At 35.2% G+C, this 12121-nt stretch overlaps 1 long non-coding RNA gene across 2 annotated transcripts; it reads right to left on the bottom strand.

The window, feature by feature from the left end:
- Nucleotides 1-2335: 2335 nt before the first annotated feature.
- Nucleotides 2336-6574, bottom strand: LOC115978751. 2 transcript variants are annotated; one of them, XR_004088856.1, is made up of 3 exons: nt 4357-6574; nt 3944-4004; nt 2336-2697 (listed from the first exon to the last, which is right to left on the bottom strand). It is a non-coding gene; the product is annotated as an uncharacterized LOC115978751 (long non-coding RNA). The 2 variants fall into 2 exon arrangements; XR_004088855.1 differs by having other exon boundaries at nt 3944-6574.
- Nucleotides 6575-12121: the final 5547 nt, after the last annotated feature.

Here is a 12121-nt window from a genome sequence, read left to right as displayed (position 1 = left end):
ATACTCAGGCCCAAGGATCCCGGGCCTAAATGAAAAAGAAAAGGGATTTGGTGGACCGGGCCTTGACTCACCGCAGCTAATGGGCTGTTTAAGAGTCAAGTGAACGCAGAGAATACTCCTGACAATATAAAGAAAAAATGACAGACAAGGATATCGTAGAATGCCAAAAGTATTAACGACGTGAACTAAGAAGAAATACAGGATTAGCAAAACGATAAAGAAAAGGTGCTGTGGGGATCCTGGGAATTATGAAGCAGTATTTTATTAACAAAGTGTCTGTTTGATTACAGAAAGCTCACTAGGACGTGATACAAGGTCCAATCAAGCTCAAAAATTGCAGTCTTGAATGGCTATTTCAGCCTTCAAGACTTGCAAAGTTTGATTCCCGTTGAATCCGAGTATGTGCAATAGTGGCCTTTACAGGATATCGGGAAAACAGTATTTTTGTTCTTCCCTTAGTATTTTCTTTCTGGGTGGATTTTTCTGATGATTCTTCCTAGAGAATTTCTTCTTTTTTGTGTTTCTTTCCCTTTTTCTCGCTGCCCTCTTCATAACCCGTCCCCTCCTTTTATAATGGAGTTTTTCTGGGTATCCCGGGTTCCTCTGTTTTGCTCTTTTGCAAACAGAGCATGTTCTGTCCCTGTTGCCTTGGTAAGTCCCTTTGCCGTTTTCTCTCATTCTTTCCTTCTCTTGGTTCTGATTCCTTCAAAAGCTTCTGGTCGGTCATCCTCTTTGGGACGTGCTGAGGTATGCCCTTCTCGGTATCCCCATTTCTGGCGTATTTCTCTTTTCCCTTTCTTTCCTATTTGGGCGGAATCTTGTTCTGCCATCAACGAAAGTCATTCGTTGCTATTCTTTCTTCCCTGTCCTGGTTCCCCGAGGCCTTTTGCTGTCTGTGCCACGAGAGGTCGCTCGCGCTTCTTGTCTTTCTTCTTTTCCTGTCTTCTTTCTACCGATCTGTCTCAGTCTTCCCTTTTTATTTGTGCTTAAAAGGGTTTTGGGGATCCTCGCTTCTTTTTATTTTTGCCGTGGTCTCTCTTTTTTTTCTTTTTGGGTGCTTCTTCCTTTTCTGGGCTTCAAGATCCTAGGCCTTCCTTTTATCCCCCATTGGTCATTCGTACCTGTTACTTTGGGCTTGGTCTGGATTCTTTCTTTTGGGCTTGACTTGCTCTTCCATTTCTTTTGGGCTTATTTTATTGTAATCTTTTTTTTTTTTTGGACCTCAACACATGTCATAAACTTGTAAAATTCCAGATCCACAAGCCCTTCACAAAAAAATTCTAAGCAAAATTTCCCCCAAAAAATAAAAAAATAAAAACCCCACATAAAGTGTCATACTTTATAGTTTTCATAGACACCCAGAAAAGAAAAACAAAGTAGCATTATTACAAAACACTAGAGCCCGGCAGAACCAAACAAAACTATAGAGGCAAAAGAATCCGAGACTGGACAAGATCGTAATTAAGAAGAAACCAAAGACCCAAAATCCTCACCTCAGCTTATACTCCCAGAAACTAGCTAATTAGTACATTTTATCTACAACATTGCGTGTAGGTGGAGCTCTTTTACTTTCATTGATTCTATCATGGACACAAACTTGATTCTTAGCTCATACAGGTATTTGAACTCAGAGAGACAACTTGATTGTAGCCAATACTGGGCGAGCCAGGGGCCAGAGAGGCAATTGCCCCACGAGCTTCCCAAAAAATTGTTTATAGTAGGCCACTGCACATACAGTGTTTTGACCTTCTGGCCCATTTGGTAGTAATGATTGTGAAAATACGTGTTTGAGTGTTAATGTTAGAAAAATATGTGTCAAACAGCCCTACCAGTGTTATCAATCACCTCTAAGTCATACTAAAACACAATTCTAACTCCACATGAACCTGCCAGCCATCAAGACATACTCAAAAGCTCCACCTGAACCTCCCCTTTTTCAGTGGAAATAAAGCGATATGTATTCAATATTAACCAATCTATTGGAGGAAGCATCCGCCTGAAATGAATTGTAGCTTTTCTCTTGAACCAAACCAGCAAGCTCACTTTGGCACAAAATTCTGTTTCTCAAGAAGAGTTATTCAGATTTTTTTTTTTTTTTGGTGGTGCTTATAAAACTTGTCTTTTTATAATCTTCTAAGACAGATTATTATCGGGCAGAAATCAATTTAAAAAATACCCTTGTGTAGCTGTGTGTGCGCGGCTTGCACACCAGGAGCAACCTTATTTGTTTTAGCAATAATACTACTAACACATCTATTTTCACTTCAAATTTCACAATTTGCTAACTTGTGCGATGGTAAGTGATTGATAAATGAATAAATAAAATTAAATAAGATGAAAAAGAAGAATACATTTCCTTATATTCTACACTAGCTGCTTCACTAGAATTCTATAAAATACCAAGTATTCTATGAAATGCCAAGTATGATTCTGCATCATTTCATCTATTTGAAATCTAAAAATAAATAAATAAAGAAATGGCAAAATGCTGACCACAATCGTGAAAGAAAGCAGTGTCTTAATAACATTATAACATAATTAAAGGAGAAGCTGGAATGTAAATGAAGACAGACTAATCCATGAAAAACATGGCAAAGGTACAACATTGTAGGAGATGTATGAGAATAGTTCTTAGAGGAGAGCAGCAACATTCGCCACGCATCATTGATCCAAAGCTGATTATATGTCTTCGCTTTGCTGAAAGTGATAGAGAAGAAATGAACAGATAAGAACACAAATGCGATCATATTTTCTAGAGTAAATATGACCCTATAAATTAAAAACTGATGTAATACGATTAAAATGCTTACCATTACCACTCAATATTCCCAGAAGTGAACAAACTGATTTCAATAATTCATCTAATAGTTCACAGCTAAGAAGTTGCATTAGAATATACTTTTAGAATGTTGTTGCGTTTCATATTACTTTAAACTTTATCCATTAACATATTACCAAAGATTGGGACTGGCTAAAATACCTAATGGTGACTTCACTTTATCCTTCTAGTGTAGCATTTCAATATACTTCTTACTAAGGATATAAAGAAACTGCAGCAATATATGCAAAGAAATGCAAAACTGGTCACATTTCACACTTGCAAATTCGTACACTGTTTCAAAGTGGATTCCTCAAAAGGACCCGTGTAAACTGCCAAGTGAATAGCACTTCAGAAGTATTGGAACCTACTATCTCATGCACATTTATAAAATCAATTCGTCAAGTTGACCATATAGCTACAATGTTTTTGTCAAAAGCACCACACTTCATATCATGGCTCCATAATTCATATGCAGCAAGTCTATATGGAATACACCCCCCCCACCCCCCCCACCCCCCAAAAAAAAAAAAAAAAAGAAAGAAAGCTATTTAATTTGAATAGCACATTGACAGAATACTGAAACTTTCATTTCAAACCAATACAATCAAATCCTCTATGCAATATACCAAATGACCCTCTCAAAACCATCTTTAGCAGCTATACCGAATGGATTTACGTTCAAAATGTAGATTTTTCAAATCATAATTATTTAGGAATCACTAAAACTAACTGATATCAGAAATCTCAAATAAAAACAGGAAATCAGATGCTTGAAACACAAACCTAAATGATCCCTCCAATGGATGGTTTCTCCATACTACATAAAACAATTTTTAATATACTTTCATGATTAAACTACATGGCAAGGCCACATGCCAATAATAAAGATTCATTAGTAAAGTTTCAGTAACATTCAGTCTGGGTTCTTTAAAAAAAACATTCCAAACATTCACACATTCCAGTAATGTTGCAGGTATTAACGTCAGTGTCTTTGTAAGTTTGACCAAAATTTGATAAATTTCTCTACAGAAGTTGCTATTAATTTCTTTGGTGGGAGTTTTTGAGAGATAATTAATTGATATATCAGCCAATCGATGAAAGAAAAAAGTAGTAAGAAGTTACCTTTCCTGGACTAGAACATATTTCTGCAAGGCTGAATATTGGCCACTCTGTATCATAGCACCTACATGCCCAATGCGAACCATATGAGTTATTTGAACTTAGCATACATAACAGAAATTAATAAATTGAACAAGACCATATAAATATTAAATCGTAAATGACTTAGAAAAAGGTAGGCATTGAAGTTGTTCTCTTTATATGCAAATGAGTGAAAATTGGTGACATGTTCATTTGATTAGCCTATCTAAAATTCCAACCTTTTATTTTTAAAATATGTGGATATATATTGAAACCATCAAGTAATTTTGGATACAACACAAGATAACTGAATCTAAGCAACCACATGGTATGCTACATATGCGTATACACAATATTAAATAGCCCTAATTCAAATTTATGAGACTTTGATATACTTATCAATGTGCAGAAGTGGAGTGAGAAATCTTGCACCAGTCCTCACTAGTCTCTCTTTGGCAACGTTCACAGAGCCACCGATCTCCAAAGGAATTGTAGGAAAGAAGTCCGGCAGCGACTTTAACTCTGGGCATCCTTGAAATGCCATAGAAAGAAACCTCCATGTCATCTCCTTAGTGGGCATGGGAAATATTGGCAAAACGACTCTGGCCTAAATTGCCTACAACCATCCCAGTGTGCAGGAACATTTTGAAAAAGTGATTTGGGCTTGTGTTTCTAAACCCTTTAATCAGTATAAGGTTGCCATTGCAATAATTGAAGCTCTTGATGATTATCGTCCCAATGTTACTGAATTTTCAAATTTGATGGCAAAGGTTTATGAATTGATTCAGCAAAGTGGCAAGGTTTTTATTGTCCTCAATGATGTCTGGACTGAGGACTTTAATTTGTGGGATCCATTCAGGATTGCATTCAAGGATTGTACCCTAGGGAGTAAAATTCTAGCCACCACTTGCAAAAGTAGAGTTGCAGAAATAATGGAAAGTGAGACCACGATCAATCTAGGGGTGTTGTCTGAGGAAAATTGTTGGTCAATTTTTCGTAATATTGCTTTTTTTTACTCTACTTTTCCAAGTGGTGACAAGAATTCTACTCCCTGGACACAGTTATTGAATGCAATCTGAATGAATTGCACAAATTAAAGTCCTCAGTCTAGACATCATCGAGGACAATAAAAACCTTGCCACTTTGCCAAATCAATTCGCAAACCTTTGCCATCAAATTTGAAAATTCAGTAACATTAGGACAATAATCATCAAGAGCTTCAATTACTGCAATGACAACCTTACACCGATTAAAAGGTTCAGAAACACAAACCCAATCACTTTTCCAAAATGTTCCAGCACACTGGGATGGTTGTAGGCAATTTGGGTCAAAGTTGTTTCGCCAATACCTCCCATGCCCACTACTCCTAAGGCTTGAGTTAATACCAACCAAGTCCAAGATAATTCAAAATTGACCAAATTGGACCCTAAACTCAACTAAGTCCCTACACACCTTTAACTCCATTAAACAATTTTTCTCCTTCTCTCAAACTTCTCTCTTCACAAGGTCCTCTCCGAGACTCCCTCCTTTCTCTCTCTCTCCTCAAATCCACCACTATAGCCAACTAAAAACCCAAAAGAAACTCATACCAAAACTCAACCAAACTCATAGCAATAAAACCAAAATACTCCAACAAAACCCCAAAAAAAAAAAAAACCACAACAGAAACCACAACCATCTCGCTGGAAATCCACCACCACCTAAAACCCATAACAAAACTTAGTCAAACCCATAGCAAGAAAACCAAAATCTTGCAACAAAACCCAAGAACTTTCTCAGTAAACAAACAAGAAAAAAATGAATGAATGGAACCAACCAGCAAAACTCAATGATGAGGAAAACACAATAAATCAAAGTTCATTTGAAGATTTAAACCCAAATCACAGAACATGCAATCAATAACTATGAAAAAAAATCAGCCTTTCAACTTAAAATTCTAATCCAAAACCAAACCCAATCAATCAAAACATCCACTTAACCAACCACCCCAATCAATCAAAACATCCAAATTCACAGACCTGGAAAAAAAAAAGTGTTTCGATCTATGTGGCTTTAGGACCATCCACCACCAACCACTCCCACAGCAAACCCATCACCGCCGATCGAAACCTAACCACCCCTAACCCACACCATGGCACCGCCACGAGTACCACGAAAGAGAAAACCAAACCCTCCGACGCCGATCCACACCACGAACAACCACCAGCCCACACTATGGCGCCGCCGCAAGACCACGAGAGAGAGAAAATAAGGACTCCAACGCCGATCCACACCAAAACTCACAAACTAACACTTACCACAGTGTCGACGCAAAGACCACGTGAGAGAGAAGAGAGGGACGAGTGAGTAAGACGAGAGAGGGATGAGAATAAGACAGAAGAAGAGATAGGTATGAGAGTGAGAGGGATTAGAGGATCGGAGAGAGAAGACAGAGACGAGGAGTAGTTGAAGAGAGATTAAAAATAACCATTAGCTGCGTAAGAGCATCCGTAGCACAGAAGAAGAAATAGGCAGTGAGAGTGAGAGGGATTACAGGATCGGAGAGAGAAGACAGAGACGAGTAGTAGTTGGAGAGAGATTAAAAATAACTATTAGCTGCGTAAGGGCATTCGTAGCTGCTGTTCTGTATCAAAATTCAAAAGTCTACTTCGTTACTTTACCATATCTTATTTATTAAGTATTTTATAATTCTACCACTTCATTTAAATATTTTTTAATTCTTATTTTATTATTTCTTTATTATTTGTTCCTAACTTCCTACACAGTCATATTTTCAAATATTCTTATTCTAACGGTAACATTTTCAAACAACCCTCTTAATTTAACTGTCATATTTCATTCTCAAAAAAAAAAAAAAAAAAAAATCAACTGTCATATTTAAAAAAAAGGATATTTTCTTAAGCAATTTGTTTTTTAAAAAAAAACTTAGAACCTATCACCTTCAAAAAAAACTCAGAACTTGGGGATTTCAAAAAAAAAAAAAAAACCTCAGAACCTGTCACCTTAAAAAAAAAAAAAAAAAAGGAGAGAGAGAGAGAGAAGAAGGCACATCCGAATGTCAAAATCATCCAAATATCAATATCAATATTATTGGAAAACATCAAAAGATAAGCAATTCATCATTGCCGTATCAATATCAATAGCTAAATCCAAATCTTTGTTTATTAAGTACTAATTGCAATTATACATCCGAATCCCGAAAAACCAAAACAAAACAAGAAAAGTTTTTGTGTCAATACAAGAAGGGAATTACAGCTTTTCTTCCCTTGGGATAATCCTCCCCAAAATAGTTTGGACAACTCACAAGCTCAAACAAACCTTCTCTTGGCACCCTATAACATTTACCTTCCTTTTTCAGAACCACCAAAACTCTATCTAACCAAATATTCAAAAGCCATCACCTTCATAATCCTTATACTGAGACACCCTGTCAAGGCTCATATCAAGTGAATATCTGAATGCACAAAAATAGGAATTATTGCAAACGATTTATTAATATATATGGCTTCGTGAAATTGTGACTGATAGGTTCACCTTTATCGCACACACACACAGACGCTTGTGAATCCATGCTTCACTCTTTATCATTCTAAATTTTAAATGCTGGAATTAGATCTTTGGTACATATGGTTTTAGCCTAAATGCTGGAATTAATGAAACAAATACATAACACAGCACACAGCACATATGAACTAAGAAGATAAAGAGAATAGAAGTAGACACTGATGGCAAAGAGAGAGGCTTGGCCTTGGGTGGACTGGTACCAGGCTGCTGTGACAATGGATTGAAGGAGAGGCCGAGAATGGGCTAAAGGAGACTCAGCTGCGCAAGAGAGAGAGAGAGAGAGAGAGATAGAGAGAGGCTTAAGCCATTAGATTAAATCTATGGCTGAGAATTGAGCTATTGCACGGGGTGCAATACCTTAGCTATTGCACGGGATGTGAATCCTCTTGATGACATGCATTTTATGAGCTGGGCTCAGGCTCATGGCCAAGTAATGATTTAATTATTAATAAAAATAATAAATAAATAAATGTTAATACGAGAAGGGATTGAGATTCATTCGGTAGATAAGAGACTGTGTTTATTTTGAGTGTAAATGATTTTCGAAAAATATTTTACACCTAGCAGCGTGTTTGGGTGCACCAAAAATTACAGTCAAACGGAATTTCATTTACACTTTGATCGGAAAAAGACCCCCTTCACCTGTAGAATGATTTACACAGCTATTTTACCTTCAAACCATTTACACTCTCCTCTCACTCCTCACACACCTCACTCTCAGCACATGCTCTCTCTAAAGCTCAGTTGTGACCACTCATCCATCTCGGCAATAGCACTGCTTCGACACCACCTCACGCACCAAGGTGACAAAGCTTAACTCTGACTACCCAAGTCGTCCATTTCCTCCACTCAATGCTCCACCACTGCATGTCTTCGATCCACCACCACCATCACCACCCCTGCCATCATCCAAGCTACCCTCCTCCATGAGCTCTAATCCACATCCAAGCTATCCATCTACCCACATAACCTAATCCCCATTTCAGCAAACCCACACCCACCTTGCCCGATCCACACCCACCCGATCTAGCTGTCGCCGTCCTCCGTTGGTATCGATCTCTCTCTTTCCTGATCTGGCCACTGTCATCCTCTATTCGTACTGATCTCTCTCTTTCCCAATCTATCTCTCACTCTTTCTTCCTCCTATCACCGAGTATATCATGTATATATTGTAAATAAATGATTTTATTTTGATTTTTGGTTGTGTTAAGTGTATATTTTGAAATTTTTTGTTATAAAATTTGTTTGGAAGCTGAGAAAATGTGAAACATTCATAGGAAAATAGCATTTTCAGAATGTTACCAAATACTGAAAATCATTTTCCGAACTATTTTCCAATGCAAAACCAAACACCCAGATTTCATTTTCCTTACAGGAATTCATTTTCCCCTGCATTCATTTTACACTCGGAATTCAATTTACATAGAGCCAAACGCAGCCTTGCAATTTGCAATTACTGAGAAAAATAACTTTTAATTTCACTAGTTGATTAAAATAAGCAAGAAAATAAAAAAGTGAAAGAAAAAAAAAATTGAGAGAATGAATTTTTTTTTTTTTTTGGGTAAGAAAAATACAGGATAAGTCACCTACAGCTAGTGCAATACTACAGAATTCAATCTAAATAAATAAGTGTGGTCAATAAACTTAGTTCATTGATTACAGTGAGAGCTCAAAAGAAAGAAAGAGAAAATGATATATAACTACTGAGCATAGTTTTAAAATTCGAACCGAATTAACCAGTTTCAATCCAATAAATTAAAACCCCTTAAAATCGATCAAATCCTATAAGAGCTGGGAATTAGGAGTTTAGAACCAAAAACAATTATTTAACCGTACTGATGATGTACTTATGGGGGATGCAAATTTTGAATTCTTCAATGGGCTTAAGAGTATATGCCTTTTGTAATTTTTTATTGGTAGAACATGCTTTTTTTATTTGCTCACCGAAATAAGTGATAAACTAGTGTACACTTTTTAGTAATTCTCAATATGCTATTTTCTTTCACTTATTAAGGATTAGGTGGTTATCAATAATTTTGAACCAAGGTCGGTTTTACTCAAAAATAGAAAAGAAAGAATCCTCAAGCATGATTTTAAAATTAAACCGATCAAAGAATAAAAAAGGAGAATACTTTTTGATGGTCTAACATCATAATTAATATAAATAAATTAATTAATTTTTTTAAATTTTCATATCTTATAATATATATATATATATATATATATATATATATATATGCACACACACATATATAATTATAAATAAAAAGAACTTTTATACATACTACTTTTTTTTTCTAAATCTAATTAGTAATAATTGACAAAATATATCATAATAGTATGTTACCTTCTTCTCTAAAAACCGATAATATAATAGGCATTATTTCACCTTTTTTTTAAAAAAATAAAAAATAGTAATTAAAAAATAATAAATAAATAAAACAAAACACCAAGAGGGTGTTTGGTTTGAATTGTTTTGTGTTTTATAAACACACACATGTGAGTAAATATTTACATATATCTATCATGTGAATATTAACTCCAACAAATTATATACAATCAAAACATGTAAGATATATACATATGTACCATTTGAGAGAGAGAGCATACAAGTATACAATACAATAGCATGTTAGTATTTTTTTTTTTTTTTTAAATTTATGGGAATAACGTGTTAGTATTTATTTATTATATAGCTAGTGTGGGGGCCAGTTAATCAAGAGGTACCGTTAAGGCTGTACTAACTAGGCCTATGACCCAATTCGAAGACATTAGACCATCTGAAGATGTCCAGATAGGATTATAAGGAGAACAGAGTAAAGAGAAGAGTAGAGACAATATGAGATAAGTCCAACGAATGTCCAAGGAGAAAAGCCATCTCGGCAACAAGAGTCCGAGGTCAGTAAGAGTGCCATATCATCATGGACTTTCTTCAAAGTTACATCACAATTAAGAGTTGGACGTTGGACAAAGGATAAGAAAGGAGAAGGGTGACAAATATCTTCAAAAAGCTACTACCTCTGCATTAAATGCCTCCTAACCAACTCTCTGACCACATTAATATGGAGGTGATGCCTAAATAGTGGTCAAGCAGTCTCACAGCTACTAGTTGATGGTTGTTGGAGGTGTTGGATGGGACAAGAAGGAGTTCCCCGAATCTAACCTACACGTGTGTGGTAGGGATGATACAAAGATTGTAGTATATAGCATGGGAAGATATACTAACAAGAAAAAAAAAGAAGGAAATCATGCAATTTTTAGGATAAGATTGTGAACTCTTGTAACTGTATTGAAAAACAAGACAATATAATATCATCTCCTCAGGCCACTCCGAGGACAGACTTTCTCATGCTACTTGTGTTTGATAGCCTTAAATCAATAAATTTTATCATCTTTCTTCTAAAATAGATCTAGTTCTTTTATTCACGTTCTAAAAATTTATTGTTTAGACTTCTTGGGCTAAAATCCAATTCTATATTGGGTCCAATCCAATTTCAGTCCTTACAGCTAGCATATGAATACTAAATGTTATACAAAAACAAACACAACATAAAGAAAAGAGAGGATTGGAAGAGTAGCATCTTGTTGTCATCCACCACTTTTTCATTTTTATTCATGCAACAAGATGACAAAAAGAAACTCATTAGTACCAAGAAATGTTAGGGACAATGTAAGCTTATAGGGCATTCAAAGATTCAAGAGAATGAGCCTTGAACACAAATCCACAAACTACGACAATTCTAAGAAAAGGCTTGGAAATAGATTATTATTTTAGAAAAGCAAGTTTTCTTAGAAAAGATTTTAATTTGGAAATTTTGAGAAAAACATTTTTTTTTCTTTAAAAGAAAACTCCAACGTGGTAAAGCACATTTATCTTGGAAAACATTTCTTTCTTTTTTCTTCTTCTTTTTTTTTTTTTTTTTTGGTGCAAAAATTCGGCTCTCTTAGGAATAACAAAGAAAACGTTTTTTTTTTTTTTGAAAACAAATACTCCATTTGAAAACAATTTATTTGAGGTGGCAAAAGTGTCTTTTGAAAACATGTCTCTTTGAAGAATCATTCCTTTTTTTGAAAACGTTTTTGAAAAACATTTTTCACTTATTTTCGAAAGCACTTTTGAAAACATATGAAAAAAAAAATTTCAAAGCACTTTGGAAAAAAAAATTTTGAAAACATTTGTGTTATTATTATTTTTTGGCAAAAATGCACTTTTGGTCCCTAGATTTTGGGTCGATTCTCGATTTGGTTCCTAAATTGATTTCACTCTTAGGTTAGTCTCTGATTTCAGAAAATCATTTTTATTTTGGTCTCTACCACCAACCCAGTAACAGAAAAATCTGAGGTGACAAACGGAGTGCATAGGTGGCATCTTAGATGCTGATGTAGCTATTAAAATAACATTAATAAATACCACGTTAGCATCCACATTAGCATTTTATTAAATAAAAAAGCCACATTAGAAAATTAAAAAAAAAATTATGAAATAAATTTTTTAAGAACACCTTAAATCCTTTTTTTTTCTTTTCATTATTTTTTTGAAAGAACAGTGTTCATGTTCTTCCCCAAATCAAACCCAATAAATCTAATAAATCAAAC

This window comes from Quercus lobata, chromosome 3 (genome assembly GCF_001633185.2).
Source record: "Quercus lobata isolate SW786 chromosome 3, ValleyOak3.0 Primary Assembly, whole genome shotgun sequence".
In the NCBI taxonomy this organism is placed as follows: Eukaryota; Viridiplantae; Streptophyta; class Magnoliopsida; order Fagales; family Fagaceae; genus Quercus; species Quercus lobata.
Note: the sequence above shows the minus strand (reverse complement) of the source record. Positions and strands in the feature narration are given on the sequence as shown.